This window comes from Phyllobates terribilis, unplaced genomic scaffold, assembly GCF_046119375.1.
Source record: "Phyllobates terribilis strain yellow unplaced genomic scaffold, ASM4611937v1 Scaffold_170__1_contigs__length_4071412, whole genome shotgun sequence".
Taxonomy (NCBI): Eukaryota; Metazoa; Chordata; class Amphibia; order Anura; family Dendrobatidae; genus Phyllobates; species Phyllobates terribilis.
Genome location: NW_027362930.1, coordinates 629,686 through 646,356, shown reverse-complemented (window position 1 = coordinate 646,356; position 16,671 = coordinate 629,686). Strand labels below are relative to the sequence as shown.

General features: G+C 45.6%; 11 non-coding genes and 1 pseudogene across 11 annotated transcripts; all 12 read left to right on the top strand.

Moving 5' to 3' along the window:
- The first annotated feature begins 862 nt into the window (after positions 1-862).
- LOC141211943 (U2 spliceosomal RNA) lies at positions 863-1,053 on the top strand. Its single transcript, XR_012281765.1, has one exon. It is a non-coding gene; the product is annotated as a U2 spliceosomal RNA (small nuclear RNA).
- Positions 1,054-2,168: 1,115 nt separating this feature from the next.
- On the top strand, positions 2,169-2,359 carry LOC141211942 (U2 spliceosomal RNA). The gene has a single exon (XR_012281764.1). It is a non-coding gene; the product is annotated as a U2 spliceosomal RNA (small nuclear RNA).
- A 1,115-nt stretch (positions 2,360-3,474) lies between these two features.
- LOC141211873 (U2 spliceosomal RNA) lies at positions 3,475-3,566 on the top strand (annotated as a pseudogene).
- Positions 3,567-4,355: 789 nt separating this feature from the next.
- On the top strand, positions 4,356-4,538 carry LOC141211621 (U2 spliceosomal RNA). The gene has a single exon (XR_012281589.1). It is a non-coding gene; the product is annotated as a U2 spliceosomal RNA (small nuclear RNA).
- A 1,115-nt stretch (positions 4,539-5,653) lies between these two features.
- Positions 5,654-5,844, top strand: LOC141211940 (U2 spliceosomal RNA). Its single transcript, XR_012281762.1, has one exon. It is a non-coding gene; the product is annotated as a U2 spliceosomal RNA (small nuclear RNA).
- Positions 5,845-6,959: 1,115 nt separating this feature from the next.
- LOC141211939 (U2 spliceosomal RNA) lies at positions 6,960-7,150 on the top strand. Its single transcript, XR_012281761.1, has one exon. It is a non-coding gene; the product is annotated as a U2 spliceosomal RNA (small nuclear RNA).
- Positions 7,151-8,265: 1,115 nt separating this feature from the next.
- Positions 8,266-8,456, top strand: LOC141211938 (U2 spliceosomal RNA). Its single transcript, XR_012281760.1, has one exon. It is a non-coding gene; the product is annotated as a U2 spliceosomal RNA (small nuclear RNA).
- Positions 8,457-9,571: 1,115 nt separating this feature from the next.
- On the top strand, positions 9,572-9,762 carry LOC141211550 (U2 spliceosomal RNA). Its single transcript, XR_012281521.1, has one exon. It is a non-coding gene; the product is annotated as a U2 spliceosomal RNA (small nuclear RNA).
- Positions 9,763-10,880: 1,118 nt separating this feature from the next.
- On the top strand, positions 10,881-11,071 carry LOC141211479 (U2 spliceosomal RNA). The gene has a single exon (XR_012281452.1). It is a non-coding gene; the product is annotated as a U2 spliceosomal RNA (small nuclear RNA).
- Positions 11,072-12,186: 1,115 nt separating this feature from the next.
- LOC141211937 (U2 spliceosomal RNA) lies at positions 12,187-12,377 on the top strand. The gene has a single exon (XR_012281759.1). It is a non-coding gene; the product is annotated as a U2 spliceosomal RNA (small nuclear RNA).
- A 1,115-nt stretch (positions 12,378-13,492) lies between these two features.
- Positions 13,493-13,683, top strand: LOC141211936 (U2 spliceosomal RNA). Its single transcript, XR_012281758.1, has one exon. It is a non-coding gene; the product is annotated as a U2 spliceosomal RNA (small nuclear RNA).
- A 1,115-nt stretch (positions 13,684-14,798) lies between these two features.
- Positions 14,799-14,989, top strand: LOC141211934 (U2 spliceosomal RNA). The gene has a single exon (XR_012281756.1). It is a non-coding gene; the product is annotated as a U2 spliceosomal RNA (small nuclear RNA).
- The last annotated feature ends 1,682 nt before the right edge of the window (positions 14,990-16,671 follow it).

The following is a 16,671-nucleotide window of genomic DNA, read 5'->3' as shown; positions in this document are numbered from 1 at the left end:
CAGACATATTAGGCAAGCATTTTGGAGCTTTCACCTAAATAACTACAGGTGGTGAGATAAGCTGCACAATATAATTGACCTTTCAGTATATTGTTGCACACACACCATCTATTTAGCAAATGCCCTTGTTATCAACAGCAGCCTTTTAAACTCACCTGAGCTAACAGGTATGTGCGCTGGTTACTCTGCTGCGCTTAAAATTTCTTTTTTGGTTTGCTACAATGCCTTTTCTGAAACATTGTCTCCCTCTGCTGGAACACTGACTTCTTTCATTTAATGCCTGCAGACTATAAAAGAGAACCCAACCCAAAAAGTTTGGTTGATTAGTCTGTGGCATTCTGTTAAACTGTTGCTTATGGCGGTCTCTGTGAGCTTCTCAGCGACATTCAGCCAGCCAGGTATCCTGCCTGCAGTAGATGGAATGTGGCAATGGAACGCTGGCTGCGCGTGTCATAATAGGCTCTGAGCCTTTATATACCTGTGCACAGCAGCAGCCACCTTCAGTCTGCTGCTGGACAGCCAGCAGCAGCAGCAGCAGGAGAGGTATGTAATCAGGAGCCCTCCTGCTAAGGGTAGACAGCTGCTCGTTCCACCCCACCCCCCGCCTTAATTGGTTCTCCTCCCTTCCAACGGTGTTGAGGCGGGTGGGAACAGCAGGGGGTGAAGGTGCTGTGTTTAAAGAGGTGGAGTTATGCAGATCTAAAACGCGTGGATTGCAGCAGCAGCAAGCCGAAAAGTGCAGGCATGTAAGGGATCTAGAGGTTGACAACATGTCTTCTTAACGGGAGTCCAGGAGCTCATCTCCACAAATGGACTTTTCAGGATCCTTGGGTGGCTCCGTAGTTTGAAACCAATTCTGGTTATCGCTTCTCGGCCTTTTGGCTAAGATCAAGTGTAGTATCTGTTCTTATCAGTTTAATATCTGATACGTCCCCTATCTGGGGACCATATATTAAATGGATTTTTAGAACAGGGAGATGGAAAAAGAGCTTGCTCTGTCCACTCCACGCATTGACCTGGTATTGCAGTATCTCCAGGACCGGTGCACCCCTTCTTTAATGCAGTTTCTAAAATCAGAAAGAATTGAATTCAATGTTTTTTGTTCATTTTGCTTGTTTGTCGGATTTTGGGATGGACTCTTTGGCTTTGCTTTTCTTCTCCTCATTGGATTTTTCATGTTCAAAGTTGCAGAAGCCAGATTACAAGCTCATTTTGGTTCAACTTCAGCAACTGTGCATTGCATTGCCATGTAATGTGATGCAATGCTATCTTTCTAGCTCTCCCTTTTTACTTCCTTTTGGATAAACAGACATATTAGGCAAGCATTTTGGAGCTTTCACCTAAATAACTACAGGTGGTGAGATAAGCTGCACAATATAATTGACCTTTCAGTATATTGTTGCACACACACCATCTATTTAGCAAATGCCCTTGTTATCAACAGCAGCCTTTTAAACTCACCTGAGCTAACAGGTATGTGCGCTGGTTACTCTGCTGCGCTTAAAATTTCTTTTTTGGTTTGCTACAATGCCTTTTCTGAAATGTTGTCTCCTTCTGCTGGAACACTGACTTCTTTCATTTAATGCCTGCAGACTATAAAAGAGAACCCAACCCAAAAAGTTTGGTTGATTAGTCTGTGGCATTCTGTTAAACTGTTGCTTATGGCGGTCTCTGTGAGCTTCTCAGCGACATTCAGCCAGCCAGGTATCCTGCCTGCAGTAGATGGAATGTGGCAATGGAACGCTGGCTGCGCGTGTCATAATAGGCTCTGAGCCTTTATATACCTGTGCACAGCAGCAGCCACCTTCAGTCTGCTGCTGGACAGCCAGCAGCAGCAGCAGCAGGAGAGGTATGTAATCAGGAGCCCTCCTGCTAAGGGTAGACAGCTGCTCGTTCCACCCCACCCCCCGCCTTAATTGGTTCTCCTCCCTTCCAACGGTGTTGAGGCGGGTGGGAACAGCAGGGGGTGAAGGTGCTGTGTTTAAAGAGGTGGAGTTATGCAGATCTAAAACGCGTGGATTGCAGCAGCAGCAAGCCGAAAAGTGCAGGCATGTAAGGGATCTAGAGGTTGACAACATGTCTTCTTAACGGGAGTCCAGGAGCTCATCTCCACAAATGGACTTTTCAGGATCCTTGGGTGGCTCCGTAGTTTGAAACCAATTCTGGTTATCGCTTCTCGGCCTTTTGGCTAAGATCAAGTGTAGTATCTGTTCTTATCAGTTTAATATCTGATACGTCCCCTATCTGGGGACCATATATTAAATGGATTTTTAGAACAGGGAGATGGAAAAAGAGCTTGCTCTGTCCACTCCACGCATTGACCTGGTATTGCAGTATCTCCAGGACCGGTGCACCCCTTCTTTAATGCAGTTTCTAAAATCAGAAAGAATTGAATTCAATGTTTTTTGTTCATTTTGCTTGTTTGTCGGATTTTGGGATGGACTCTTTGGCTTTGCTTTTCTTCTCCTCATTGGATTTTTCATGTTCAAAGTTGCAGAAGCCAGATTACAAGCTCATTTTGGTTCAACTTCAGCAACTGTGCATTGCATTGCCATGTAATGTGATGCAATGCTATCTTTCTAGCTCTCCCTTTTTACTTCCTTTTGGATAAACAGACATATTAGGCAAGCATTTTGGAGCTTTCACCTAAATAACTACAGGTGGTGAGATAAGCTGCACAATATAATTGACCTTTCAGTATATTGTTGCACACACACCATCTATTTAGCAAATGCCCTTGTTATCAACAGCAGCCTTTTAAACTCACCTGAGCTAACAGGTATGTGCGCTGGTTACTCTGCTGCGCTTAAAATTTCTTTTTTGGTTTGCTACAATGCCTTTTCTGAAACGTTGTCTCCTTCTGCTGGAACACTGACTTCTTTCATTTAATGCCTGCAGACTATAAAAGAGAACCCAACCCAAAAAGTTTGGTTGATTAGTCTGTGGCATTCTGTTAAGCTGTTGCTTATGGCGGTCTCTGTGAGCTTCTCAGCGACATTCAGCCAGCCAGGTATCCTGCCTGCAGTAGATGGAATGTGGCAATGGAACGCTGGCTGCGCGTGTCATAATAGGCTCTGAGCCTTTATATACCTGTGCACAGCAGCAGCCACCTTCAGTCTGCTGCTGGACAGCCAGCAGCAGCAGCAGCAGGAGAGGTATGTAATCAGGAGCCCTCCTGCTAAGGGTAGACAGCTGCTCGTTCCACCCCACCCCCCGCCTTAATTGGTTCTCCTCCCTTCCAACGGTGTTGAGGCGGGTGGGAACAGCAGGGGGTGAAGGTGCTGTGTTTAAAGAGGTGGAGTTATGCAGATCTAAAACGCGTGGATTGCAGCAGCAGCAAGCCGAAAAGTGCAGGCATGTAAGGGATCTAGAGGTTGACAACATGTCTTCTTAACGGGAGTCCAGGAGCTCATCTCCACAAATGGACTTTTCAGGATCCTTGGGTGGCTCCGTAGTTTGAAACCAATTCTGGTTATCGCTTCTCGGCCTTTTGGCTAAGATCAAGTGTAGTATCTTTCGAAAAGGCGGTTTTGGATGTTGGCCGCCCTAGTAGATTGATACATTATGCACACTGGGGTTTAGGCGCTTGTTAGTACGCCAGGTGGCTAATATAGTCATCTGGTGGAAAGCATGGCCCCCCAGGATCGACGCCATTGGGCCGGGGAAGATCGAAAGCCCGAAGTGTGAAGTGCCCCAGGAGTGGTGACCCTGGGGTGCCTTAACTCACTGGGATTGGGAACCCCACTTGAGTTTATGGCACATTTGCACAAGCACTTCAAATTTTCTTTCTTCGCACACACCCTTATTCCGGGCCTTCTGGCCTTAGGATGGGGAATTTTTCAATTCCCGGTCGAAGGTCCGGGCAGTATTATACTGTGAAACCTTCACTATTTATTTAATTTCTTTGTCACTGTGTGTCCACTTATTCACGTGTGTCACGTCCTACTAGGATTTTGTCGGGATGCGGTTCCCTTACGGGTTCCTCTCTTGGCAGGTCTAGGGGGGGAGTGTGTGGCCATCAGGTTCCGCTCCCCCCTGAACCCCCCTGGCTCTCCTCTTTCGGGAGGAGAGCGTTGTTGGCTCCCCTCTTCCGGGAGGGGAGCACAGTCTTTGGCTCCCAGTGCCTTGCTCGGGTGAGAACTCGGGCAGGTGCTGGGGGTAAGATTGGGTCGCCTCTGGCTTCGGCTGGAGGTGGCTTTTTGTCCCTGTTCCTCGCTGTGGCCTTTTGGCTCGGAGGGACGGGGAATGGTTTGGGGGACCCTTCTCCTTTTGGAGAGGGTTTCAAGAAGACCAGCATCCTAGTGCACTTTTTTTGTGGCACTTGTCACTTTTTTAAGCGCACTCGGGTTTTGTACACGAATTCGGGCTTTCGATAAAAAAAAAAATCTGTTCTTATCAGTTTAATATCTGATACGTCCCCTATCTGGGGACCATATATTAAATGGATTTTTAGAACAGGGAGATGGAAAAAGAGCTTGCTCTGTCCACTCCACGCATTGACCTGGTATTGCAGTATCTCCAGGACCGGTGCACCCCTTCTTTAATGCAGTTTCTAAAATCAGAAAGAATTGAATTCAATGTTTTTTGTTCATTTTGCTTGTTTGTCGGATTTTGGGATGGACTCTTTGGCTTTGCTTTTCTTCTCCTCATTGGATTTTTCATGTTCAAAGTTGCAGAAGCCAGATTACAAGCTCATTTTGGTTCAACTTCAGCAACTGTGCATTGCATTGCCATGTAATGTGATGCAATGCTATCTTTCTAGCTCTCCCTTTTTACTTCCTTTTGGATAAACAGACATATTAGGCAAGCATTTTGGAGCTTTCACCTAAATAACTACAGGTGGTGAGATAAGCTGCACAATATAATTGACCTTTCAGTATATTGTTGCACACACACCATCTATTTAGCAAATGCCCTTGTTATCAACAGCAGCCTTTTAAACTCACCTGAGCTAACAGGTATGTGCGCTGGTTACTCTGCTGCGCTTAAAATTTCTTTTTTGGTTTGCTACAATGCCTTTTCTGAAACGTTGTCTCCTTCTGCTGGAACACTGACTTCTTTCATTTAATGCCTGCAGACTATAAAAGAGAACCCAACCCAAAAAGTTTGGTTGATTAGTCTGTGGCATTCTGTTAAACTGTTGCTTATGGCGGTCTCTGTGAGCTTCTCAGCGACATTCAGCCAGCCAGGTATCCTGCCTGCAGTAGATGGAATGTGGCAATGGAACGCTGGCTGCGCGTGTCATAATAGGCTCTGAGCCTTTATATACCTGTGCACAGCAGCAGCCACCTTCAGTCTGCTGCTGGACAGCCAGCAGCAGCAGCAGCAGGAGAGGTATGTAATCAGGAGCCCTCCTGCTAAGGGTAGACAGCTGCTCGTTCCACCCCACCCCCCGCCTTAATTGGTTCTCCTCCCTTCCAACGGTGTTGAGGCGGGTGGGAACAGCAGGGGGTGAAGGTGCTGTGTTTAAAGAGGTGGAGTTATGCAGATCTAAAACGCGTGGATTGCAGCAGCAGCAAGCCGAAAAGTGCAGGCATGTAAGGGATCTAGAGGTTGACAACATGTCTTCTTAACGGGAGTCCAGGAGCTCATCTCCACAAATGGACTTTTCAGGATCCTTGGGTGGCTCCGTAGTTTGAAACCAATTCTGGTTATCGCTTCTCGGCCTTTTGGCTAAGATCAAGTGTAGTATCTGTTCTTATCAGTTTAATATCTGATACGTCCCCTATCTGGGGACCATATATTAAATGGATTTTTAGAACAGGGAGATGGAAAAAGAGCTTGCTCTGTCCACTCCACGCATTGACCTGGTATTGCAGTATCTCCAGGACCGGTGCACCCCTTCTTTAATGCAGTTTCTAAAATCAGAAAGAATTGAATTCAATGTTTTTTGTTCATTTTGCTTGTTTGTCGGATTTTGGGATGGACTCTTTGGCTTTGCTTTTCTTCTCCTCATTGGATTTTTCATGTTCAAAGTTGCAGAAGCCAGATTACAAGCTCATTTTGGTTCAACTTCAGCAACTGTGCATTGCATTGCCATGTAATGTGATGCAATGCTATCTTTCTAGCTCTCCCTTTTTACTTCCTTTTGGATAAACAGACATATTAGGCAAGCATTTTGGAGCTTTCACCTAAATAACTACAGGTGGTGAGATAAGCTGCACAATATAATTGACCTTTCAGTATATTGTTGCACACACACCATCTATTTAGCAAATGCCCTTGTTATCAACAGCAGCCTTTTAAACTCACCTGAGCTAACAGGTATGTGCGCTGGTTACTCTGCTGCGCTTAAAATTTCTTTTTTGGTTTGCTACAATGCCTTTTCTGAAACGTTGTCTCCCTCTGCTGGAACACTGACTTCTTTCATTTAATGCCTGCAGACTATAAAAGAGAACCCAACCCAAAAAGTTTGGTTGATTAGTCTGTGGCATTCTGTTAAACTGTTGCTTATGGCGGTCTCTGTGAGCTTCTCAGCGACATTCAGCCAGCCAGGTATCCTGCCTGCAGTAGATGGAATGTGGCAATGGAACGCTGGCTGCGCGTGTCATAATAGGCTCTGAGCCTTTATATACCTGTGCACAGCAGCAGCCACCTTCAGTCTGCTGCTGGACAGCCAGCAGCAGCAGCAGCAGGAGAGGTATGTAATCAGGAGCCCTCCTGCTAAGGGTAGACAGCTGCTCGTTCCACCCCACCCCCCGCCTTAATTGGTTCTCCTCCCTTCCAACGGTGTTGAGGCGGGTGGGAACAGCAGGGGGTGAAGGTGCTGTGTTTAAAGAGGTGGAGTTATTCAGATCTAAAACGCGTGGATTGCAGCAGCAGCAAGCCGAAAAGTGCAGGCATGTAAGGGATCTAGAGGTTGACAACATGTCTTCTTAACGGGAGTCCAGGAGCTCATCTCCACAAATGGACTTTTCAGGATCCTTGGGTGGCTCCGTAGTTTGAAACCAATTCTGGTTATCGCTTCTCGGCCTTTTGGCTAAGATCAAGTGTAGTATCTGTTCTTATCAGTTTAATATCTGATACGTCCCCTATCTGGGGACCATATATTAAATGGATTTTTAGAACAGGGAGATGGAAAAAGAGCTTGCTCTGTCCACTCCACGCATTGACCTGGTATTGCAGTATCTCCAGGACCGGTGCACCCCTTCTTTAATGCAGTTTCTAAAATCAGAAAGAATTGAATTCAATGTTTTTTGTTCATTTTGCTTGTTTGTCGGATTTTGGGATGGACTCTTTGGCTTTGCTTTTCTTCTCCTCATTGGATTTTTCATGTTCAAAGTTGCAGAAGCCAGATTACAAGCTCATTTTGGTTCAACTTCAGCAACTGTGCATTGCATTGCCATGTAATGTGAGGCAATGCTATCTTTCTAGCTCTCCCTTTTTACTTCCTTTTGGATAAACAGACATATTAGGCAAGCATTTTGGAGCTTTCACCTAAATAACTACAGGTGGTGAGATAAGCTGCACAATATAATTGACCTTTCAGTATATTGTTGCACACACACCATCTATTTAGCAAATGCCCTTGTTATCAACAGCAGCCTTTTAAACTCACCTGAGCTAACAGGTATGTGCGCTGGTTACTCTGCTGCGCTTAAAATTTCTTTTTTGGTTTGCTACAATGCCTTTTCTGAAACGTTGTCTCCCTCTGCTGGAACACTGACTTCTTTCATTTAATGCCTGCAGACTATAAAAGAGAACCCAACCCAAAAAGTTTGGTTGATTAGTCTGTGGCATTCTGTTAAACTGTTGCTTATGGCGGTCTCTGTGAGCTTCTCAGCGACATTCAGCCAGCCAGGTATCCTGCCTGCAGTAGATGGAATGTGGCAATGGAACGCTGGCTGCGCGTGTCATAAAAGGCTCTGAGCCTTTATATACCTGTGCACAGCAGCAACCACCTTCAGTCTGCTGCTGGACAGCCAGCAGCAGCAGCAGCAGGAGAGGTATGTAATCAGGAGCCCTCCTGCTAAGGGTAGACAGCTGCTCGTTCCACCCCACCCCCCGCCTTAATTGGTTCTCCTCCCTTCCAACGGTGTTGAGGCGGGTGGGAACAGCAGGGGGTGAAGGTGCTGTGTTTAAAGAGGTGGAGTTATGCAGATCTAAAACGCGTGGATTGCAGCAGCAGCAAGCCGAAAAGTGCAGGCATGTAAGGGATCTAGAGGTTGACAACATGTCTTCTTAACGGGAGTCCAGGAGCTCATCTCCACAAATGGACTTTTCAGGATCCTTGGGTGGCTCCGTAGTTTGAAACCAATTCTGGTTATCGCTTCTCGGCCTTTTGGCTAAGATCAAGTGTAGTATCTGTTCTTATCAGTTTAATATCTGATACGTCCCCTATCTGGGGACCATATATTAAATGGATTTTTAGAACAGGGAGATGGAAAAAGAGCTTGCTCTGTCCACTCCACGCATTGACCTGGTATTGCAGTATCTCCAGGACCGGTGCACCCCTTCTTTAATGCAGTTTCTAAAATCAGAAAGAATTGAATTCAATGTTTTTTGTTCATTTTGCTTGTTTGTCGGATTTTGGGATGGACTCTTTGGCTTTGCTTTTCTTCTCCTCATTGGATTTTTCATGTTCAAAGTTGCAGAAGCCAGATTACAAGCTCATTTTGGTTCAACTTCAGCAACTGTGCATTGCATTGCCATGTAATGTGATGCAATGCTATCTTTCTAGCTCTCCCTTTTTACTTCCTTTTGGATAAACAGACATATTAGGCAAGCATTTTGGAGCTTTCACCTAAATAACTACAGGTGGTGAGATAAGCTGCACAATATAATTGACCTTTCAGTATATTGTTGCACACACACCATCTATTTAGCAAATGCCCTTGTTATCAACAGCAGCCTTTTAAACTCACCTGAGCTAACAGGTATGTGCGCTGGTTACTCTGCTGCGCTTAAAATTTCTTTTTTGGTTTGCTACAATGCCTTTTCTGAAACGTTGTCTCCCTCTGCTGGAACACTGACTTCTTTCATTTAATGCCTGCAGACTATAAAAGAGAACCCAACCCAAAAAGTTTGGTTGATTAGTCTGTGGCATTCTGTTAAACTGTTGCTTATGGCGGTCTCTGTGAGCTTCTCAGCGACATTCAGCCAGCCAGGTATCCTGCCTGCAGTAGATGGAATGTGGCAATGGAACGCTGGCTGCGCGTGTCATAATAGGCTCTGAGCCTTTATATACCTGTGCACAACAGCAGCCACCTTCAGTCTGCTGCTGGACAGCCAGCAGCAGCAGCAGCAGGAGAGGTATGTAATCAGGAGCCCTCCTGCTAAGGGTAGACAGCTGCTCGTTCCACCCCACCCCCCGCCTTAATTGGTTCTCCTCCCTTCCAACGGTGTTGAGGCGGGTGGGAACAGCAGGGGGTGAAGGTGCTGTGTTTAAAGAGGTGGAGTTATGCAGATCTAAAACGCGTGGATTGCAGCAGCAGCAAGCCGAAAAGTGCAGGCATGTAAGGGATCTAGAGGTTGACAACATGTCTTCTTAACGGGAGTCCAGGAGCTCATCTCCACAAATGAACTTTTCAGGATCCTTGGGTGGCTCCGTAGTTTGAAACCAATTCTGGTTATCGCTTCTCGGCCTTTTGGCAAAGATCAAGTGTAGTATCTGTTCTTATCAGTTTAATATCTGATACGTCCCCTATCTGGGGACCATATATTAAATGGATTTTTAGAACAGGGAGATGGAAAAAGAGCTTGCTCTGTCCACTCCACGCATTGACCTGGTATTGCAGTATCTCCAGGACCGGTGCACCCCTTCTTTAATGCAGTTTCTAAAATCAGAAAGAATTGAATTCAATGTTTTTTGTTCATTTTGCTTGTTTGTCGGATTTTGGGATGGACTCTTTGGCTTTGCTTTTCTTCTCCTCATTGGATTTTTCATGTTCAAAGTTGCAGAAGCCAGATTACAAGCTCATTTTGGTTCAACTTCAGCAACTGTGCATTGCATTGCCATGTAATGTGATGCAATGCTATCTTTCTAGCTCTCCCTTTTTACTTCCTTTTGGATAAACAGACATATTAGGCAAGCATTTTGGAGCTTTCACCTAAATAACTACAGGTGGTGAGATAAGCTGCACAATATAATTGACCTTTCAGTATATTGTTGCACACACACCATCTATTTAGCAAATGCCCTTGTTATCAACAGCAGCCTTTTAAACTCACCTGAGCTAACAGGTATGTGCGCTGGTTACTCTGCTGCGCTTAAAATTTCTTTTTTGGTTTGCTACAATGCCTTTTCTGAAACGTTGTCTCCCTCTGCTGGAACACTGACTTCTTTCATTTAATGCCTGCAGACTATAAAAGAGAACCCAACCCAAAAAGTTTGGTTGATTAGTCTGTGGCATTCTGTTAAACTGTTGCTTATGGCGGTCTCTGTGAGCTTCTCAGCGACATTCAGCCAGCCAGGTATCCTGCCTGCAGTAGATGGAATGTGGCAATGGAACGCTGGCTGCGCGTGTCATAATAGGCTCTGAGCCTTTATATACCTGTGCACAGCAGCAGCCACCTTCAGTCTGCTGCTGGACAGCCAGCAGCAGCAGCAGCAGCAGGAGAGGTATGTAATCAGGAGCCCTCCTGCTAAGGGTAGACAGCTGCTCGTTCCACCCCACCCCCCGCCTTAATTGGTTCTCCTCCCTTCCAACGGTGTTGAGGCGGGTGGGAACAGCAGGGGGTGAAGGTGCTGTGTTTAAAGAGGTGGAGTTATGCAGATCTAAAACGCGTGGATTGCAGCAGCAGCAAGCCGAAAAGTGCAGGCATGTAAGGGATCTAGAGGTTGACAACATGTCTTCTTAACGGGAGTCCAGGAGCTCATCTCCACAAATGGACTTTTCAGGATCGTTGGGTGGCTCCGTAGTTTGAAACCAATTCTGGTTATCGCTTCTCGGCCTTTTGGCTAAGATCAAGTGTAGTATCTGTTCTTATCAGTTTAATATCTGATACATCCCCTATCTGGGGACCATATATTAAATGGATTTTTAGAACAGGGAGATGGAAAAAGAGCTTGCTCTGTCCACTCCACGCATTGACCTGGTATTGCAGTATCTCCAGGACCGGTGCACCCCTTCTTTAATGCAGTTTCTAAAATCAGAAAGAATTGAATTCAATGTTTTTTGTTCATTTTGCTTGTTTGTCGGATTTTGGGATGGACTCTTTGGCTTTGCTTTTCTTCTCCTCATTGGATTTTTCATGTTCAAAGTTGCAGAAGCCAGATTACAAGCTCATTTTGGTTCAACTTCAGCAACTGTGCATTGCATTGCCATGTAATGTGATGCAATGCTATCTTTCTAGCTCTCCCTTTTTACTTCCTTTTGGATAAACAGACATATTAGGCAAGCATTTTGGAGCTTTCACCTAAATAACTACAGGTGGTGAGATAAGCTGCACAATATAATTGACCTTTCAGTATATTGTTGCACACACACCATCTATTTAGCAAATGCCCTTGTTATCAACAGCAGCCTTTTAAACTCACCTGAGCTAACAGGTATGTGCGCTGGTTACTCTGCTGCGCTTAAAATTTCTTTTTTGGTTTGCTACAATGCCTTTTCTGAAACGTTGTCTCCCTCTGCTGGAACACTGACTTCTTTCATTTAATGCCTGCAGACTATAAAAGAGAACCCAACCCAAAAAGTTTGGTTGATTAGTCTGTGGCATTCTGTTAAACTGTTGCTTATGGCGGTCTCTGTGAGCTTCTCAGCGACATTCAGCCAGCCAGGTATCCTGCCTGCAGTAGATGGAATGTGGCAATGGAACGCTGGCTGCGCGTGTCATAATAGGCTCTGAGCCTTTATATACCTGTGCACAGCAGCAGCCACCTTCAGTCTGCTGCTGGACAGCCAGCAGCAGCAGCAGCAGGAGAGGTATGTAATCAGGAGCCCTCCTGCTAAGGGTAGACAGCTGCTCGTTCCACCCCACCCCCCGCCTTAATTGGTTCTCCTCCCTTCCAACGGTGTTGAGGCGGGTGGGAACAGCAGGGGGTGAAGGTGCTGTGTTTAAAGAGGTGGAGTTATGCAGATCTAAAACGCGTGGATTGCAGCAGCAGCAAGCCGAAAAGTGCAGGCATGTAAGGGATCTAGAGGTTGACAACATGTCTTCTTAACGGGAGTCCAGGAGCTCATCTCCACAAATGGACTTTTCAGGATCCTTGGGTGGCTCCGTAGTTTGAAACCAATTCTGGTTATCGCTTCTCGGCCTTTTGGCTAAGATCAAGTGTAGTATCTGTTCTTATCAGTTTAATATCTGATACGTCCCCTATCTGGGGACCATATATTAAATGGATTTTTAGAACAGGGAGATGGAAAAAGAGCTTGCTCTGTCCACTCCACGCATTGACCTGGTATTGCAGTATCTCCAGGACCGGTGCACCCCTTCTTTAATGCAGTTTCTAAAATCAGAAAGAATTGAATTCAATGTTTTTTGTTCATTTTGCTTGTTTGTCGGATTTTGGGATTGACTCTTTGGCTTTGCTTTTCTTCTCCTCATTGGATTTTTCATGTTCAAAGTTGCAGAAGCCAGATTACAAGCTCATTTTGGTTCAACTTCAGCAACTGTGCATTGCATTGCCATGTAATGTGATGCAATGCTATCTTTCTAGCTCTCCCTTTTTACTTCCTTTTGGATAAACAGACATATTAGGCAAGCATTTTGGAGCTTTCACCTAAATAACTACAGGTGGTGAGATAAGCTGCACAATATAATTGACCTTTCAGTATATTGTTGCACACACACCATCTATTTAGCAAATGCCCTTGTTATCAACAGCAGCCTTTTAAACTCACCTGAGCTAACAGGTATGTGCGCTGGTTACTCTGCTGCGCTTAAAATTTCTTTTTTGGTTTGCTACAATGCCTTTTCTGAAACGTTGTCTCCCTCTGCTGGAACACTGACTTCTTTCATTTAATGCCTGCAGACTATAAAAGAGAACCCAACCCAAAAAGTTTGGTTGATTAGTCTGTGGCATTCTGTTAAACTGTTGCTTATGGCGGTCTCTGTGAGCTTCTCAGCGACATTCAGCCAGCCAGGTATCCTGCCTGCAGTAGATGGAATGTGGCAATGGAACGCTGGCTGCGCGTGTCATAATAGGCTCTGAGCCTTTATATACCTGTGCACAGCAGCAGCCACCTTCAGTCTGCTGCTGGACAGCCAGCAGCAGCAGCAGCAGGAGAGGTATGTAATCAGGAGCCCTCCTGCTAAGGGTAGACAGCTGCTCGTTCCACCCCACCCCCCGCCTTAATTGGTTCTCCTCCCTTCCAACGGTGTTGAGGCGGGTGGGAACAGCAGGGGGTGAAGGTGCTGTGTTTAAAGAGGTGGAGTTATGCAGATCTAAAACGCGTGGATTGCAGCAGCAGCAAGCCGAAAAGTGCAGGCATGTAAGGGATCTAGAGGTTGACAACATGTCTTCTTAACGGGAGTCCAGGAGCTCATCTCCACAAATGGACTTTTCAGGATCCTTGGGTGGCTCCGTAGTTTGAAACCAATTCTGGTTATCGCTTCTCGGCCTTTTGGCTAAGATCAAGTGTAGTATCTGTTCTTATCAGTTTAATATCTGATACGTCCCCTATCTGGGGACCATATATTAAATGGATTTTTAGAACAGGGAGATGGAAAAAGAGCTTGCTCTGTCCACTCCACGCATTGACCTGGTATTGCAGTATCTCCAGGACCGGTGCACCCCTTCTTTAATGCAGTTTCTAAAATCAGAAAGAATTGAATTCAATGTTTTTTGTTCATTTTGCTTGTTTGTCGGATTTTGGGATGGACTCTTTGGCTTTGCTTTTCTTCTCCTCATTGGATTTTTCATGTTCAAAGTTGCAGAAGCCAGATTACAAGCTCATTTTGGTTCAACTTCAGCAACTGTGCATTGCATTGCCATGTAATGTGATGCAATGCTATCTTTCTAGCTCTCCCTTTTTACTTCCTTTTGGATAAACAGACATATTAGGCAAGCATTTTGGAGCTTTCACCTAAATAACTACAGGTGGTGAGATAAGCTGCACAATATAATTGACCTTTCAGTATATTGTTGCACACACACCATCTATTTAGCAAATGCCCTTGTTATCAACAGCAGCCTTTTAAACTCACCTGAGCTAACAGGTATGTGCGCTGGTTACTCTGCTGCGCTTAAAATTTCTTTTTTGGTTTGCTACAATGCCTTTTCTGAAACGTTGTCTCCCTCTGCTGGAACACTGACTTCTTTCATTTAATGCCTGCAGACTATAAAAGAGAACCCAACCCAAAAAGTTTGGTTGATTAGTCTGTGGCATTCTGTTAAACTGTTGCTTATGGCGGTCTCTGTGAGCTTCTCAGCGACATTCAGCCAGCCAGGTATCCTGCCTGCAGTAGATGGAATGTGGCAATGGAACGCTGGCTGCGCGTGTCATAATAGGCTCTGAGCCTTTATATACCTGTGCACAGCAGCAGCCACCTTCAGTCTGCTGCTGGACAGCCAGCAGCAGCAGCAGCAGGAGAGGTATGTAATCAGGAGCCCTCCTGCTAAGGGTAGACAGCTGCTCGTTCCACCCCACCCCCCGCCTTAATTGGTTCTCCTCCCTTCCAACGGTGTTGAGGCGGGTGGGAACAGCAGGGGGTGAAGGTGCTGTGTTTAAAGAGGTGGAGTTATGCAGATCTAAAACGCGTGGATTGCAGCAGCAGCAAGCCGAAAAGTGCAGGCATGTAAGGGATCTAGAGGTTGACAACATGTCTTCTTAACGGGAGTCCAGGAGCTCATCTCCACAAATGGACTTTTCAGGATCCTTGGGTGGCTCCGTAGTTTGAAACCAATTCTGGTTATCGCTTCTCGGCCTTTTGGCTAAGATCAAGTGTAGTATCTGTTCTTATCAGTTTAATATCTGATACGTCCCCTATCTGGGGACCATATATTAAATGGATTTTTAGAACAGGGAGATGGAAAAAGAGCTTGCTCTGTCCACTCCACGCATTGACCTGGTATTGCAGTATCTCCAGGACCGGTGCACCCCTTCTTTAATGCAGTTTCTAAAATCAGAAAGAATTGAATTCAATGTTTTTTGTTCATTTTGCTTGTTTGTCGGATTTTGGGATGGACTCTTTGGCTTTGCTTTTCTTCTCCTCATTGGATTTTTCATGTTCAAAGTTGCAGAAGCCAGATTACAAGCTCATTTTGGTTCAACTTCAGCAACTGTGCATTGCATTGCCATGTAATGTGATGCAATGCTATCTTTCTAGCTCTCCCTTTTTACTTCCTTTTGGATAAACAGACATATTAGGCAAGCATTTTGGAGCTTTCACCTAAATAACTACAGGTGGTGAGATAAGCTGCACAATATAATTGACCTTTCAGTATATTGTTGCACACACACCATCTATTTAGCAAATGCCCTTGTTATCAACAGCAGCCTTTTAAACTCACCTGAGCTAACAGGTATGTGCGCTGGTTACTCTGCTGCGCTTAAAATTTCTTTTTTGGTTTGCTACAATGCCTTTTCTGAAACGTTGTCTCCCTCTGCTGGAACACTGACTTCTTTCATTTAATGCCTGCAGACTATAAAAGAGAACCCAACCCAAAAAGTTTGGTTGATTAGTCTGTGGCATTCTGTTAAACTGTTGCTTATGGCGGTCTCTGTGAGCTTCTCAGCGACATTCAGCCAGCCAGGTATCCTGCCTGCAGTAGATGGAATGTGGCAATGGAACGCTGGCTGCGCATGTCATAATAGGCTCTGAGCCTTTATATACCTGTGCACAGCAGCAGCCACCTTCAGTCTGCTGCTGGACAGCCAGCAGCAGCAGCAGCAGGAGAGGTATGTAATCAGGAGCCCTCCTGCTAAGGGTAGACAGCTGCTCGTTCCACCCCACCCCCCGCCTTAATTGGTTCTCCTCCCTTCCAACGGTGTTGAGGCGGGTGGGAACAGCAGGGGGTGAAGGTGCTGTGTTTAAAGAGGTGGAGTTATGCAGATCTAAAACGCGTGGATTGCAGCAGCAGCAAGCCGAAAAGTGCAGGCATGTAAGGGATCTAGAGGTTGACAACATGTCTTCTTAACGGGAGTCCAGGAGCTCATCTCCACAAATGGACTTTTCAGGATCCTTGGGTGGCTCCGTAGTTTGAAACCAATTCTGGTTATCGCTTCTCGGCCTTTTGGCTACGATCAAGTGCTTTATTGCAGGAGATTGTGGTTGAAGGGCACTCGGGTACCCCTCTCCTTGGCCTGGCAGGATCGTCCACTTTGGTGGACTTAACCTGCTTGCTGCTATTAGGGAGAGGGCTTAGTCCCAGGGTAACGAGTTGCGATCCCCCAGCTTCCAGGTGTTTTTCGCTGCAAGAACACTGGGAGCGCAGATTGCAAGCGGCTGCAATTTGCAACCTTGTTGCGTTTTTCCATGGAGGTTGACCCTAACCTCGTGCCTCTTTATGCGAGGCTAAAAAACTCTATCCGAGTTCACTTCACGGCGGGTGGCTCGGATATGAGGAAATTAGGGTATGTAGTCCAGGACGTGCTCAGGAACCTTCTTGGGGTACAAAGGAATGAAATTCTCTCCATCCAGGATTATCCCAGAAGAGGTAACTATGACATCACATTCACCGGAGAAGGTATTTTTAGAGATGTACTAGAAAAGTTAAAAAAAGTTGAAAATAGTCCTGTTTTGAAAGGGATACAAATTGTTGAGCACGTCCTGGATGAGGTAAGA